Raw genomic sequence first — 15,313 nt, 5'->3', positions numbered from 1 at the left:
ATCACACAGGTTCGAAGCCAGCCTCACTGGTTTAAGAGACCCTGTTTCCAAATAAAATATAAAATAGGTCTGGGAGTGTAGCCAGGGTTCCATCCCCAGTACCACCATATATATATATATATATATATATATATATATATATATATATATATATATATGTGTGTGTGTGTGTGTGTGTGTGTGTGTGTGTAGTTTGTAGAAGTAAGATATGTTTAAGGTAATTTACTCCTTCTTAAGAAAAGTCAATGTTTTGTTTCTACGAAAGGACTGGAAACATCTTCATGTTTTCAATCTATTATTTGAGGATTAAGGCTTTCTTCAACACCCAATGATGCAAGGAAAAGGAACGACTAGTTTATTTCAGGTTTTTGTTATGCTTAAGATATATTCCTTTGGGACTATAACTCAATGCCTCAACTTAGTTAAAATGATTGCATTTTGTAAATTATTTCCTAAATTATAAGTTCATTCATTTCATAAATAAGGCTCTAGTTTTTGTGCTTTCTATTTTTACTTTCATAGACCTTCCTTTACACATAGACCTTCCTTTCCTTTTGATATTGACATTTTTTATGTTCACTAGATATTTGTTTGCGTATATGTCTCCCCATCCAGAATATAGGTTTCCAAGTTTTGGAATTCCTTTTCTCTTCTCTTGTTTTATTTTGTTTTATTTATTTATTTATTTATTTTTGGTTCAGGGTTTGTACCCTAGGCCTTGTCCATGATCATGCATCCTGCCACCAAGCTGAAATTTATTTTTTTCATGAGTTTATTTTTGTTGTTTTTCAATGACTGGCAAATAGAATTAATTTAATAAATGTTAATCAAATGAATGTGTGAATCAGGATATGATAATATGAAGATACTACATAGCAATAAAGCAGATCTTCTTGCTAAAATAATTTGTAATGCAGCAAAGTAAATAAACATGAATGGGATGAAAGATGAACATTGTGCTAAGTAAAGTATGAACTCTGTATGAACAGTGATAACGTTCAGAAAAGAGAAATACCACTTAGAACTTAGCGTGTTCTTATTATTAATAACACAGTAAGTGCTTTTGTCCATCAGCAGTGTGTGCTGACATTTCTTATATAGAGTGGACACATGATTCTGAAAATAAAGTAGAAGCTAGAGTAGTGTTTCTCACTCTTATACTTAAAAGACTCACATTTATTTTATCATTAATAATCTTGAATATTAAATCAGGTAGCTTGAAATATGTCTTGCATATAAGGGTAAATCATTAAAAGTCAAGAAGACTGTGAGCTATCTGGGCATGGTGTTGTATGCCTGTCATCGCAATGATTAGGAGGCTGGGAGAGGAGTATTACAGCTTTCGGGATACCGAGCATCAACAGCACTGATAGACTCTCAGCAGCATAACAAGACTTTGTTTCAAAATAAAAGATAAAAAAGTGGCTGTGTATATGACTTGGAGGTAGAATGTCCCCGGTTTCAGTCCCCAAAATTAAAAAAGAAAAAGACTGTGAGTGACCTAACTTAATTGAGGGAAATTGATGGCTTGGAAACCAGGTTCATGCATTTGTCAGGTACAAACTGCCAATGGTTTGGACTCACACTGTCACTGGATGAGGTGAAGAGAGGACAGCTGCATCTATATTAAATCATCAGGGTTTGTGGCTACAGAAACACATGATGAAAGAAAAAATTCAAAGATAACATTGTATTTTAAAGAATAAATATGTTTTATGTTTAAGAGCAGCAGACTTGACCATAACATATTTTGCTTGTGTTTCTGAAAGATATAGTTTCAGGTGTTCAGAAAATATGTAAAATATTATAATACAGTAAAACGCAAACTGAAGTTATATGCAACATGAGTGTATTTTAAAAATAACTCACTGTTAAATGAAAAAAGTAAGACACATAAGACTGTGTTCAACATGACAGTATACAACCTGAAAACAAATTGATATTTTATATAAGAATATGTTAATAAGTTCAATTATCTTAAAGTACCATACACATAAAGTCTAGATTAGCAGTTTTACTTGAATCCAAAGTAAAAAGTAAGAATAAAAAATAGAGAGAGAATAACTCCTGAATAGATAATATTATGGATCTTAGGAGGGGGCATAGTTTCATGGCTATTTGTCTTATTAAGATGATTGATAATTTATTTTCATCACATAAGTGTCATATGTTCAAATATTATGTCATGTAACTGCTGGAAAATATATATTCAAATTAATAAAAGTGAAGATGGAGACAAAATTGAAGGTTTTTCAATTTAAGCGCAATACAAACTTTCAATATCATATAAAAAGTACAATATGCAAAATTTCACTTAGAGATAACATACAAAGAAATAAGAAATATGAATATAATATTCTAAAACTGCCAACCTGAAATGGGTGAGGAAAGAAACCAATAAGTGAAGAACTCAGGAGAAAATCTAAGAAACAGGAAGTCCATTGTCTCTTTAAATGAACAGAACATAAATACAAGGGTTCTTGACAATGCAAAGTGAGGTAGAAACTTCAGGATTTGAAAAAAGATTTGTTCAGTCCCTGGTGTGGTGGCGCACGCTTGTAATCCCCGCACTTGGGAGGCAGAGACAGGAAGATCGCGCAGGTTCAAAGCCAGCCGCGCTGGCTTAAGAGACCCTGTTTCCAAATAAAAAATATAAAATAGGTCTGGGAGTGTAGCCCGGAGGTAGAAGGATTTCCAGGAACCCCAGTACCACCAAAAAAAAAAAAAAAAAAAAAAAAGATTTGTTCATTAATTAATAGTGTGATTTTTTTTTTTGCCTGTTAATTTCAGTACAATTTGAGAAATGTGGTAAATAATTGTAACAACTCCTGCAAAAACTGATGAAGAATTCCACATTTATGACATATTAGTTTTGCAAGGTCTGCCATAACAAAGTCACATACAACTGAGTGCCTTAAAGGAGAGAAACTTGTTTCTTATGCTTTTCAGGGCCAGAAATTTAAGATCAGGATATCAGCATGGACGGTTTCTCCTGAGGGCCGTCTCCTTGATTTGCAGATGGCTGTTTTCTTGCCTTATCTCCCTCAGTCTTTACTCAGCGTGCATCCCTTTGTTGGTGCAGATCCTTGGTGTGTCTCTGAGCATCTTTATACCTTCTTGCAAGCACACCAGTCAGATGAGTATCTTAATGCCTTACTGTAAGCATACCAGTCAGATGAAATTAAAGCCCAACTTGATGGCTTTATTTTCATTTAATTGCCTCCTTAAATGCCCTGTTTCCAAATATCCATTCTGAGGTACTAGGCACGAGAACTTCAACATACGAATTTGAGCCCTGAACAATTATTTAAAAAAAAAAATATGCCTGCATAGCCCGGAAAACTTGTAAATATCATGAAACTTAAAGAGTATAAATAATGATTGTCACTCTTCTTTTCTCTTTTCAAAGACAGCCTGATGACTCCTTTCCTGTACCATGACATTTTTTCTAAGTTTGAATAACATAATCAGTGTATGCTTGTGTTGGGAGTGAAGTGTGCAAATAAAGCAAACTTTGACAGGTGCCCTGCGGGTATTCAGAGCATTGCTCAGCAATTCAGTCCACTGAAGCAAAGAAGAAATTGTACATCAATTGCAATTATGGTTTCAGACCCTCAAAACACATCATAATAGAGTCAAATTAACTTTCCATTGCCATATAAAGTAACTTACAATGACAATTGAATAAAATAATTAATGGAAAGAGTATTATATCAGCTTGCCTTGGATTATAGAGAAATTTAATTTAATTTTGTTCAGAGCTTGGACAGAAAAATAAATGTAATTAGAGATTAATGTGAATCAGCTGGTAATATTCTCATTGAAGAGGTGATATAGAAAAGACTGATCAAGTCCTGAAGACGATGCAATCATCACATAAGAATGTGTGTGAATCCAGGGGTTTGAGCTCAAGGAGCCTCTTTCCTAAATAGCTTTGACTTTCTGAAGGTCAGAGAAGATTTGAGCTTACCTCAAGTCCTGGATTCCTTGTGATGTTATATGCAGGTTGCTTGAAAGGAGAAATAGGAGACCTTCTACAGAAGGCTTGACATGCTAATGGTGTTAAGGAAGGAGACTGGAAACATTTTATTTTTAGGTATGTTACATGTTAAAATTACACTGATTTGTTGCATTCAAAACTATCTTTGAAGATTTTACTATTTCGAGAAAAATAATTTTCCTTCCTCTTTCAGTGAATGTAGTTTTAGTTTCAGAACTAACTTTGACTACCAGATAAGATATTGAAGCCTATATTCTACTTATCTACTCTTTTCAACTCTTTGTTATTTCTCCTGTTTTTAGTGTGATTTTATTTGATTACTTAATTCTTCTACTGTTTTTTTTTGCATACCAATTACTTCGTACCATGCATACCCATATCTCATTCTGCATGAAGATATGGAAAAAATTAAAAAGTGAATAAATACATTATTGGTGTTAATAAGACATTTATATCCAAAAAGAGAAAACCTAACAGACTTGAGAGCATCTTCCAACTAAAAATGATGAGCAGAAAACAGTTTTGTCCATTTTCAAAAGGAATGTTCTGATATGTTAATGTGGTGATTTTGTTTGCATCATTTATATATCATGCTAATTTCTTGAGATCTTGCTGTGTATATTACCATGTAGTCTATATTTTCTTCTTTAATATGCAGAACTGTCATGCCAGCCAAGTTTCATTATTTTTTCATAATGAGGAACTGAATTTTGGAAAGTTTATTTAACTCAGCCAAGCGCACGTGGTCTAAAGTGCTCTGAGAGGATGCGGGGATAATTTGGTAACCTGATTCATGATGCTTAGTTATATTTTAAGTCTTCACTTATTTATTTTTTATGTAATGATTTTACAGTAAATAAAATATTTTGGACTGGTTAAAATTATTTTAAAATATAGATCCTACATTTTAGCTATTTAAAATGATTGCAAATGAATAGAGATGAATTGACACAAACCAACTCACAGTTTGCACTTTTAACTCTCCCATTGCTCAAAATATAAATTTATGTATAGTTTATTTGTACAGGGATTAAAAAAAGAAAACAGCATTTTTAGGTTGTAAATATTTGCAATTGTGTGTTTATCTTAAAAGATTGAGTTTTTAAAGGAAATGAAGCAATACATAAAGAGATTCTTTAGTCCCAGTGCCTAGGAAGGTGGTGTAAATTCTCAATATTTATGATACTGAACCAACATTGGTAGAAAATTGAAACACACACACACAAAGAAAGTTGAAAGAAAATGAAGAGAAAATAAAAAGTAGAAGATTATATAAATACATATATAATATTATAATATATAGACATAAGATAATAGTTTCTCAGTTCTATCAATAACCCGCAGAAGGCTGTTGTGCTAAATACACAGTGATGCTAATCACACCATCACTTCCTGTTTTCTACTCAACCAAGCAGCTTTCTAAGGCAAGAAGAGCCTTGTGACTCTGAGGAATGAAGTGTGGAGCCAAGCCTTCCTAAAAACCATTGTCTAATTACAATGAGCATCACACACACACCAGAGTATTCCTTACACCACAAGAACAAGTAGTCACAGATTCACAGAGGGAATGAAAGGGTGTCAGGAGAGCAGGAACATGAAAGGAAGAAGCCCTGGCTGCTGCATAAGCCTCAGGGCTTTGTTGTTGTTACCCCAGCATAGTGTAGAATTCAGATTGTCTTGCCTTATATAGACATGGCACAGTTTCAAAAATAGCCTGTGCTTTTTTAGACCTTTAAAGACATCATCAATCATTGTCTTCTATGGTAATACTTGAATTACCCAGGAGGGGGAAAAATACAGTAGCCATGGAAGAGATGTCCTGATGTGCTGAAAATCCCAACTAAAAAAGGGCAGTGTTTGCATATTAGCAGTGTAAGCAGTGTGAGGACTGTGATGAACCATTAATAAGCCTCTCGTGCTTCCTAAGTATTCAGGAAATGCACTGCCTGACAGGCCAGATCTTTATGGGATTAGTTTAATGGTTTGTCACTTTCTGCATTGCTTGCTGCCCTCTTGCCTCTTTTATGCTGAACAATATTGTGCTGAGCATAATTCTGTGTGGCCACATGAGCCTACTGTTTCTCCATTACAAGCACCCCAAATTTAGGCACCTACACCTCAGCTACAGTAAATAGTATCTGGCAAAATGAAGGCTTAAGAGACATCATCCCTCTGTACAGATTACAGTGACTTTTTTTTTTAGCTGTCAAAGTGGTTTAAAATTGGCCACTCTCAGGTGATTACTCAGAATAATGATTACCCAGAGATGCCAAACCTTCTCCTCCACACCTTTGTATCTGTGGGAAACAAGCTCATGCAGTGGCAGCCTGAAGAGGTCCAAAGGTGCAGCAACATTGAATCTGGATCTACCATCCTCCTTCATGGGAGGCAAGTAGTCACATGTGTTAAAAAAAAAAAAAGGAAACACCATAGGACATACAGTATGTATGTCACATTGAGGTGTTAATGTGATCCTTCTGCAGCAAAGATATGTATGTGTGCTCATCATTAAAATCAGCATTTTTTTTATATAGCTCCTCATATGAACAAAACATGTGTCAGTTTCTGCGGGATAAAAGGTTAATTGTGGATTTCGAATGGACAATGATTTTGAAATATTAAAGAGATATATTTCATCTATTGATATTTTAATTGATATATGGGAGCATACCAACTAAATACACACTGAGCCATTATGTTCAATATGAAGAATTTCATACAGCAATAAGCCTGTAATTAGAGTTTTCTGATTATCATCTGTGACAGCTTTATGATAAGCACACCGATTCCCTTGAAATGTTGGAGGTGCCTACTGTCTGCGCCACTAATTTTATGAATGTTCATAATCTGTGAATACCATTGAATTTAAACTTGCTTCATATGCCATGCAACTCCTAGTATATGCCACCACAAAAATCACATTTGATCTTTAATCCTGAACACATATACGCACATTATTTATAGCACTTCAGGGGGACTTTTTCAATTGTTTTAATTTGCCTCAAAGGATTGATAATGGGATAAAGAGTCTTTCAATACTGTCATATATTATAAGCCTAGTTGGAGTTTGTAACGACCATTAATGCTTCATTTGAGAATATTGTTGTCTACAATCCATTTTCTCTTTGAATTGCTCACTTATTAACCTGTAGTTTGAAAATCCTGAGAATCCTTTTTTAACAATAACCTTTTGAACTTGAATGATTGCTGCAAAATTGTACAGTGATAACTACACTATTTTAGGCTTCGATGATTGATTTTTTTTAAATGTAAAGTTAAGAGTAAGAAATAATTAATCCACATCATATATGAATATATATCATCAATATAGTATGAATAGACAAAGTTGACCACAGCTCAATATCTATACTAGCAATGAAGCTATGAGCAGGCATAGTTCTCTCAAAAAAAAACAAAAAAAAAAAACCCAGAGCACTAAACCTCTGCTAAATACTAAAACATTTTAAAACAGAATTCAAAGAAGCTCAAATTAGTTAATTGTTGAATATTAAAAGGCAAATGGAAACTATAAGGCTTTCATAAAGGATTTCAAATAACAATGATTCAGTTGTGGATATATAAAAATATGTCTATATAGTTTTACATATAATTATATGTCTTTATAATTTCTCAATAGTCTAATGTCAATCTTTTATGGATCTAGCATGGATAAGTCAGGATCTGGTGGTAGAAAATCACCAAGATTCTATGAACATTATTAAATAATATAGAAGTAATGCCCACTTAAGACGCCATCATCTATCATAGAATGCATCCCAATGACTTATGCTACATTCACAAGTGTCTCACTGAGTCATCAGAAAGTATGTCTTAAGTCTAGGTTCAGAACTAAATTGAACAGGGAACAGTTTCTAACTGATAGCTTCTGTCTAGAAAAAAGTAGACATTTATTAACACTAATAAAAAGCTTGGGAAGGTACGTAAGCATTTGTCAAACTAGAACTGCTTTTTTTTAAAGTGATACTTCATTGCTTCTGGGGCATTACATCTCTTCATTCCACATTCCACCTCTGACCTGTCAATGGAGAAGGTTTTCAGAAAGAAGATTGAAGTGGGAACAAAAAATGAGCATTGAAAAAGAAAAAAAAAATACAACAAAAAGAAGGATACTAGAAACAAGCAAATAAGGAAGAAGAGCTACCCAATCCACACAAGCCACAGGATGTGTAATTCGACCAGAAACTGAAAAGAGCCCAAAGGGGCCCGAAATGTTAAAGAACTCTGACTCACTGCTGACTGTATTTGTTCTGTGTGTCTCTAGCATGGAAACTGGACTTTCATCAAAACAAGGGCTGCTTCACTTTGATAGGGTATGGGATTACAACTCAGCATAGATATTCAGTTTCTAAATAATGAAGCATTCATGACAGACAGTAGTTGACAGGAATGTGGCACAGTAGAAAGGACCAAGGCAGCGAGATAAGAGAATGGCAAGTAGCCATCCTAAAACCCGATAAAAATGTGTGAGCAGATTTACCAGCACCCAATTCATAACACAAGGATATGGAATAAAGATACTTTTAAACATTTAGAATTTGGTGAGTTTGGCACCGAGATTTTTTTTTTACTTTACCATGACATTACAGTCATTTTGAAATATGTGAAATTGTAAAAGAAATGATAAAAGCAACAGGCATAATACACACAAATGCGTGCACACACACACACACACACACACACACACACACACACTTAATCTCACTGTTGCTTACTTTTTCCCCTTCCTACTACCATGTAGAATTTCTATAATTACTCCTTTAAAATAAAGACCTAATATTTCTCCACCAAATTTCTCAGTTTTGAAAACAAAAGATTTATATAATTTTATATAATTATGCCTATCTCCTTCCAGTGTTTAACAAGCAGGACAATTTCATGGTTTATTGGTTTAAATTAAAAGAAAATGGATTTGACTAATCATTTACATAGACTAAATTTCTATATAATAGTCATGAATCAATTTTTTAAATTTTAAATATTTCTGAAATCAATTTAAAGTAAAAATAAATTCCTTATAAGTAAAGAAAGAAGAAAGAAAGTAAAATAAAACAAAACAAACAAAAACCAAAAGCCGTTTCCCTCAGTGTCAGGCATCTCAAAATGCTTACTAAATATTTAGAGGAGATATATATAGTACTGAATCAACAGGCCCCTCAGAGGTCAAGAAAGTTAGGATAATAGTTTTCCCAAGGTAAGTTCTTCTGCTCAACACGCATCAGCTGTTAGATTTTATTTTGTTTCTTTGCATTTATTGCTTTGTTTTTGGTAGATTGTTTCTGGAATCATCTTTTGATCATGGAGAGAATTAGATTTGTTTCCTAATTTAAAATATTATCCATCTGTTGCACGAAACAAATTGTATTAACTAGAATGCCAATCTGATTCAAAAACTAGATTGTCTTTTTATAAATTTTCCATTAACAAATTAGTTACCTACAAACACTAAATATTTGCTTGACTTTCAGTATAAAATATTCTATTTTGAAAAGGGAATGTGATCACTATCTGCACCATTTGTGCAAGTATCCTTTTCCTTTATGAGGGTAAACAATGAAAGTAGATATCTCAAATATCAGAATATCATTTTTGCATTAATTATTAGATCCAGTAGTATCACACACATTCAACAAATTATGGTGTTTAAAATATTTTATCTTTTTTGCTGGGCGTGGTGGCTCACTCTTGTAATCCCCGCGCTTGGGAGGCAGAGACAGGAGGATCGCGCAGGTTCGAATCCAGCCTCACGCGCTGGCTTAGGAGACCCTGTTTCCAAATAAAAATGTAAAAATAGGTCTGGGAGTGTAGCCCGGAGGTAGAAGGGCTTCCAGGAACCCCAGTACCACCAAAAAAAAAAAAAAAAAAAAAAATATATATATATATATATATATATATATATATATATAATCTTTTATGCTTTTATTGGTGCATTACAGTCTCATATCATAATGTAAATCATGTTGACAATAACATACATGCACATAGTACTTGGTATCCTCATTTTATCTTTTTACAAGAAAGAATTTGAAAATTAGTTGAAGGAAAACCTGGACTGTAAAAGTTAAGAATTACACTATCATTACTGTATTTTATTTTAAAATTTTATTATGTTAGAAAGTTGAATGTTAAGGAATAATTTATCTAGTATGAAGAGATGAATGGTCTTTTAATGAAAAGACATGGCAGACATTCTAGTTTCTTTTATTTAACGCTTTTACTATTTGTGTGCCTCCTGGCTTTCTGTAGAATACACTTCAAACATAATATATAGGTGAAAATCTGCACCACACTTTCAACAGGGCCATCTAAAATATGCTCTTCAAGCCAAGGTGATTTGTTTAATATTTCTAAAATACATAAATGTTTATGTTTGATAACATACTACAAGATAGCTAAGCAATTCTAACATATCAAAGGAAGTACAGATTTTACTGGTATAATTTTAGTTTACTTTTACTTTATTTATTTATTCATCATTCATTTATGTATTTTGGTTCTAGGGGTTGAAAGCATCAGTCTTTACCTCTGAGCTATACCCCTAACCATTTATGTTTTTATTATTATTGGTGCATTATAATCATAAAAATTGATGAAGTTCAGTGCGATAGAGGTATATACGCACACAGAACTTGCTGAACCCTTCCCCCCTAGTTCCAACCCACTTCCTCTCCCTCTCACCTTTCTATGCTCAGCACAGTGATTGTCTTTGATGAGTCTGTGTACGTACTTAAACATAAATATAGCTATAGCTAGCTATCTAGATGAGAGGCAGATAATACTAGGATCACGACAGATGGGAAAGTGGATGTGGAAAGTTAGGGATACAACATTCAGAAACAGTAAGTCCCCAAAAACCTAAACAAACAGAAGAATCTATTAAACTATAGCATTGTTCTCTACTTATTAAATAATTAAAGAATGTATATAATTTGAACTTTTTTCCAAGTTTTCTTGGAAAGTGGTTTTGTTTAAAAAATTGCACCTTTGTATCTTGTGGATTTTATGAATTAGTGGAGGAAGGTTGCCTGAAATCTGATGGAAATTGTAACTTCAGATTGGGACCTGTGGCTACAGTATACAGCCAGCTGAGGCAGCAAGTGCATATTTAAGGTATGTGTGTGTTTTGCGCATTCTTATGCAGCTCAGTTCAGCTGAGTGCATTTTTCTGTTTTCAGGTATTGTGTCTTGCAGAAGAAATTGCCCATATGCAAAGGCAAAATTTGTGTAATTGTTAAATTACTCCACAGTATTTCAAATGTGTGTGAACAAGTCCATTTTTTCAGAGCAAAGGTTAGAGCAGAACTAACTGTATATACCTTTAGCCGGGTGTGGTGGCGCACGCTTGTAATCCCAGCATTCGTGAGGCTGAAACCTGTAGAGTTGCGGTTCCCAGACAGATTCCGCTACTTAGTGAGGTCCTCTGCAACTTAGTGAGACCCGGTTTCAAAATAAAGAATAAAAAAATAGGACAGGGGGTGTAGCTTGGAGGTAGAATGCCCCTGGGTTCCATACCTAGACCCGCAAAAAAAAAAAAAAAAAAAAAAAAGAAAAGAAAAAGAAAAGAAAACAACTGACAGTATATACCTTTGAATATAATTTCCAACATTCACAAGTAAATAGAATAGAATCTTGAGCTAATTGAATTAACTAGCATAAAATCCTTGCATACCTAAATATAAGGGTGTCAAGTGTCTCTCATGAAGAGCAGGAATATACAAATATGCTACCTTGCAAATGATAAGGTCTTTCTACAGCTTAAATATGTAGCAGTGTTTCAAAAGCACTCAGATAACGGAAAACCAATGAATGTGATTCTGTATAATAAAGTATTATATAAGTTGATGTTAAGAAATGTTCATAAGTCTTTACTTTTTACTTTTAATGATATAAAGAGCTATAACTTTGAAAGTTGCTAATAAACTTCCATATTTTTTCACTTTAAGAAAGTACAAATGAATGAATGCAGTTGGATAAAGTCATTTTATGTCTATTAATAATCTTTCCTAGGCTGCAAAAATGCTTGTGTAGAACAAATAATTTATATTATACCCTTCAATTTTCTCTGTGTATGCAAGTTAAGTTACTTCATTATAATTTACAACTGGTAATGACTGGGGCTATAAATAGAGAAAAAGGTATAGAAAATAAAACTGCTTATGTCAGGTATTTTCATTTTTTTCCTTAAGAAAAAACAAGAAAAGTTTTAATCTGAAATAAAACCTCAATTTATCCAAAATATTAAAGGTTATACCAAAGATCAAAACTTGAGCAGTTTTAGCAAGTAACAGGTTAGAGAAATGTAATTTCATTTTTCTTGATTTATGATACTTGTGTTTGAAACAAGGTTATAAAATGTTAAAATTTTAGAAAAATCATTTCAGTTATGGGCTAATTTATAAGATAATTATGTTAAAATTAGTGAAAGTCATGAAACATTTATTACAAGGAACTATGTGCATCCATATCTAGAACTTTTTTAGAATTATGTAATTCATAGGAAGATAGAAAGACCTGGAGAACATTAAGTTAAGTGAGATTAACCAAGCACAGAAAGAGAAGGGACACATGTTTACTCTAATATGCTCAAGATAGTGAGTATCTGAGATAACAGAACTCCAGATAATTGAGGAGATCCTCAGTGGAGCCAGAAAGGAATGGTAGGGGAGAATGAAGGCTAAGGTTTAGTAAGGTAAATGCTACCTGTGACTATATTATACATGTGAATATAACATTGTTAACCTGGACACTTGATACTGGGAGTGAGAAAAATGGGCAGATGAGGAGGGATGGTACCAAGTACTGTGTGAATATATGTCTTTGTCCAAATGATATACATTTTTTAAATATATTTTTATTGGTCCATTGTAGTCAAACATCACAATGGAATACAAGACTTGTGAGGATATCCAAGCACATATCATCCAATTAGCCTTTATCCAATCCCCATCCCACTCCCTCGACCTCCCTCAATCCCATGCTTGATTTAGTGATTAACTTTGATATATTTGTTTACATACATCATGTGTTTTAAAGAGATTTCATCTTACCCCATCCCATCCGCTCTGATTGGTCACCTTAATTTTGAGATCGAGCACTCAGCAGCAATGAATTTTATCTCCCCTCCAAGAGCAGAGAACCACAGCCTCACCACGTAGAGCAGTATCTGCTGTTCCAAGCGCAACAAGAACCCCAGTGCAGCATAGAGGACGCTGAGTTCCCTGCGACTCATGGCTTGGCTTCCTGCCTGGCACTGCACCATGCCCGGATCATTTTTCTTACAAGGTATGTTGTTAAGAGTCCCCAGCATGTGCGGCTGAAGCAGTCTTTTCTCTAATCCCTTCTGGGATGTTCTTTCAAAAAGCACTTTTCTCCCTTGGGAGACTGAGACAGGAGGATTGCAGGTTAGATGCCAGCTTTAACAACTTAGGAAGAACCTGTTTCAAAATTAAAAAAAAAACAAAAAGGGGTGGATAACAGTTCAGATATAGAATGCCTCTGGTTTCATTCCCCAGTAACAACAACAAAAAATGACAAAGAAAACAGCACTTCTCCTTGTGATTTCTCACAACTAATACCCCAGTTTATTTATGAAAAAAAAAAAAAAGAAAACTCTCAGTTTAGAACCATTCTACAAACTATTGGATAGGTATGCCTCAAGTTTCTCCAGGTCATCAAAATTAAGAAAATTTGGACACATGTTACAGCCAAGAGAAGCCTAAGTACACCTAGGGCTGTTTTTAATATGTAACTGGACAGAATACTGCAAATGAATATTTGGTAAAAACCCAAGAAATGTGAGTGAAGTATGAGGTTTATATACATAATAATAACATATCAGCATTGGCTCATTAGTTATGACAAAAGTACCAATCTAGTGTAAGTTATTAATAATAGAGAACACTGAGTGCAGAATGCATGAGAACTTTGCATTGACTTCTAAATTTTGCCGTAAGATCAACATTGTTCTAAACTGAAACTTTATTAAAAAATATTGATAAGACTGAAAAGAGAAAATAAATACACAATAATAAAGATCTTTATTTTTGCTATATGATTGAACAAATGAGCCTAAACTAATCTATCTTGCACCCCATTAAAATGTATAGCAGCAGTGCACCTATAAAAAAAATAAAAGGGTACTCAAAAACTTGAGCCAAAAAATCTAATCAGCTTTTATAAAATATTTCACCAAGAGCAGTATACATATTCTTATCAAGAACCTCCAGAATGTATATAATGATAGGACATCCTGGGCCTGAAAATACTACTTAATAAGTATAAATGATTTGAAATCATCCAGTGTGCTTTCATTATAATGAAATCAAACTAGAAATATATCACAAAAAACAGAAAACTCCAAATATTTGAAATTCAAATGTTTTATTTCTGAATAATCCCATGGATCAAATGATAAGTCTTGGGGACAATGTAAAATGTATTGAACTGAATAAAAATCAAAATGCAACATATCATCTCTTGCCTGAAGCAGCTCCAGCAATATTGAGAGAGAAATATATGGCACAAACAGTTCATATTAGAAAAGAGTAAATGCAGTAAGGTGAACCTTGGATAAAAGAACAAAGTAAATCCAAAGCAAGCAGAAGGAAATAATACAGAAATGAGAACAAAATTTTGATAGTTTCATTTACTGTACAGAAGCTCTTCCATTTAATGCAATCCAATGTATTGTACTGCCTTTTAATTTCTTTTGATTTTTTTTTTGAGAAAGTTATTACCTGTGCCTATGTGTTGAAGTGTTGAAGTGTTGCTCCCCTCCTCAAGGTGCCTCAAGGTCTCAGATCTAATCCCCAAGTCTTTTATCCATCTTAAATTGTCTCTTGTACAGGATGAGAAAGTGGGGTTTCATTCCATTTTTCTGCATATGGTTAACCAGTTTTGCCAACACTATTTGTTGAACAGGCTACCTTTTTTCCAGTGTATGTTTTTGGCCCTGTTTTCAAAAATCAATTGGCTGTAAGTGTGTGGATTTGATTCTGAGTCTTCTATTCTGCTTTATTCATCTATGTGTCTGTTTTTGTGCCAGTATCATGAAGTCAGGTAATGTATTCCTCTTGCATGGTTCTTGTTGCTGAGAACTACTTTGGCTATTCTGTGTTTTTTGTTGTTGTTGTTGTTCCAAACAAATTTAAAGACTGATTTTTCTATGTCTGTGAGTAATGACCTTAGACATTTAATGTATATTGCATTGAATCTGTAGGTCACTTTTGGAAAAATTCCAGTTTGATCATATTTATTCTGCTTATCCAAGAGCATAGAAGAACTTTCCATCTTCTA

Source organism: Muscardinus avellanarius (genome assembly GCF_963383645.1).
Source record: "Muscardinus avellanarius genome assembly, chromosome: 8".
NCBI classification, from domain to species: domain Eukaryota; kingdom Metazoa; phylum Chordata; class Mammalia; order Rodentia; family Gliridae; genus Muscardinus; species Muscardinus avellanarius.
The sequence above is the reverse complement of the archived record's forward strand: the minus strand, read 5'-3'. Positions refer to the sequence as shown.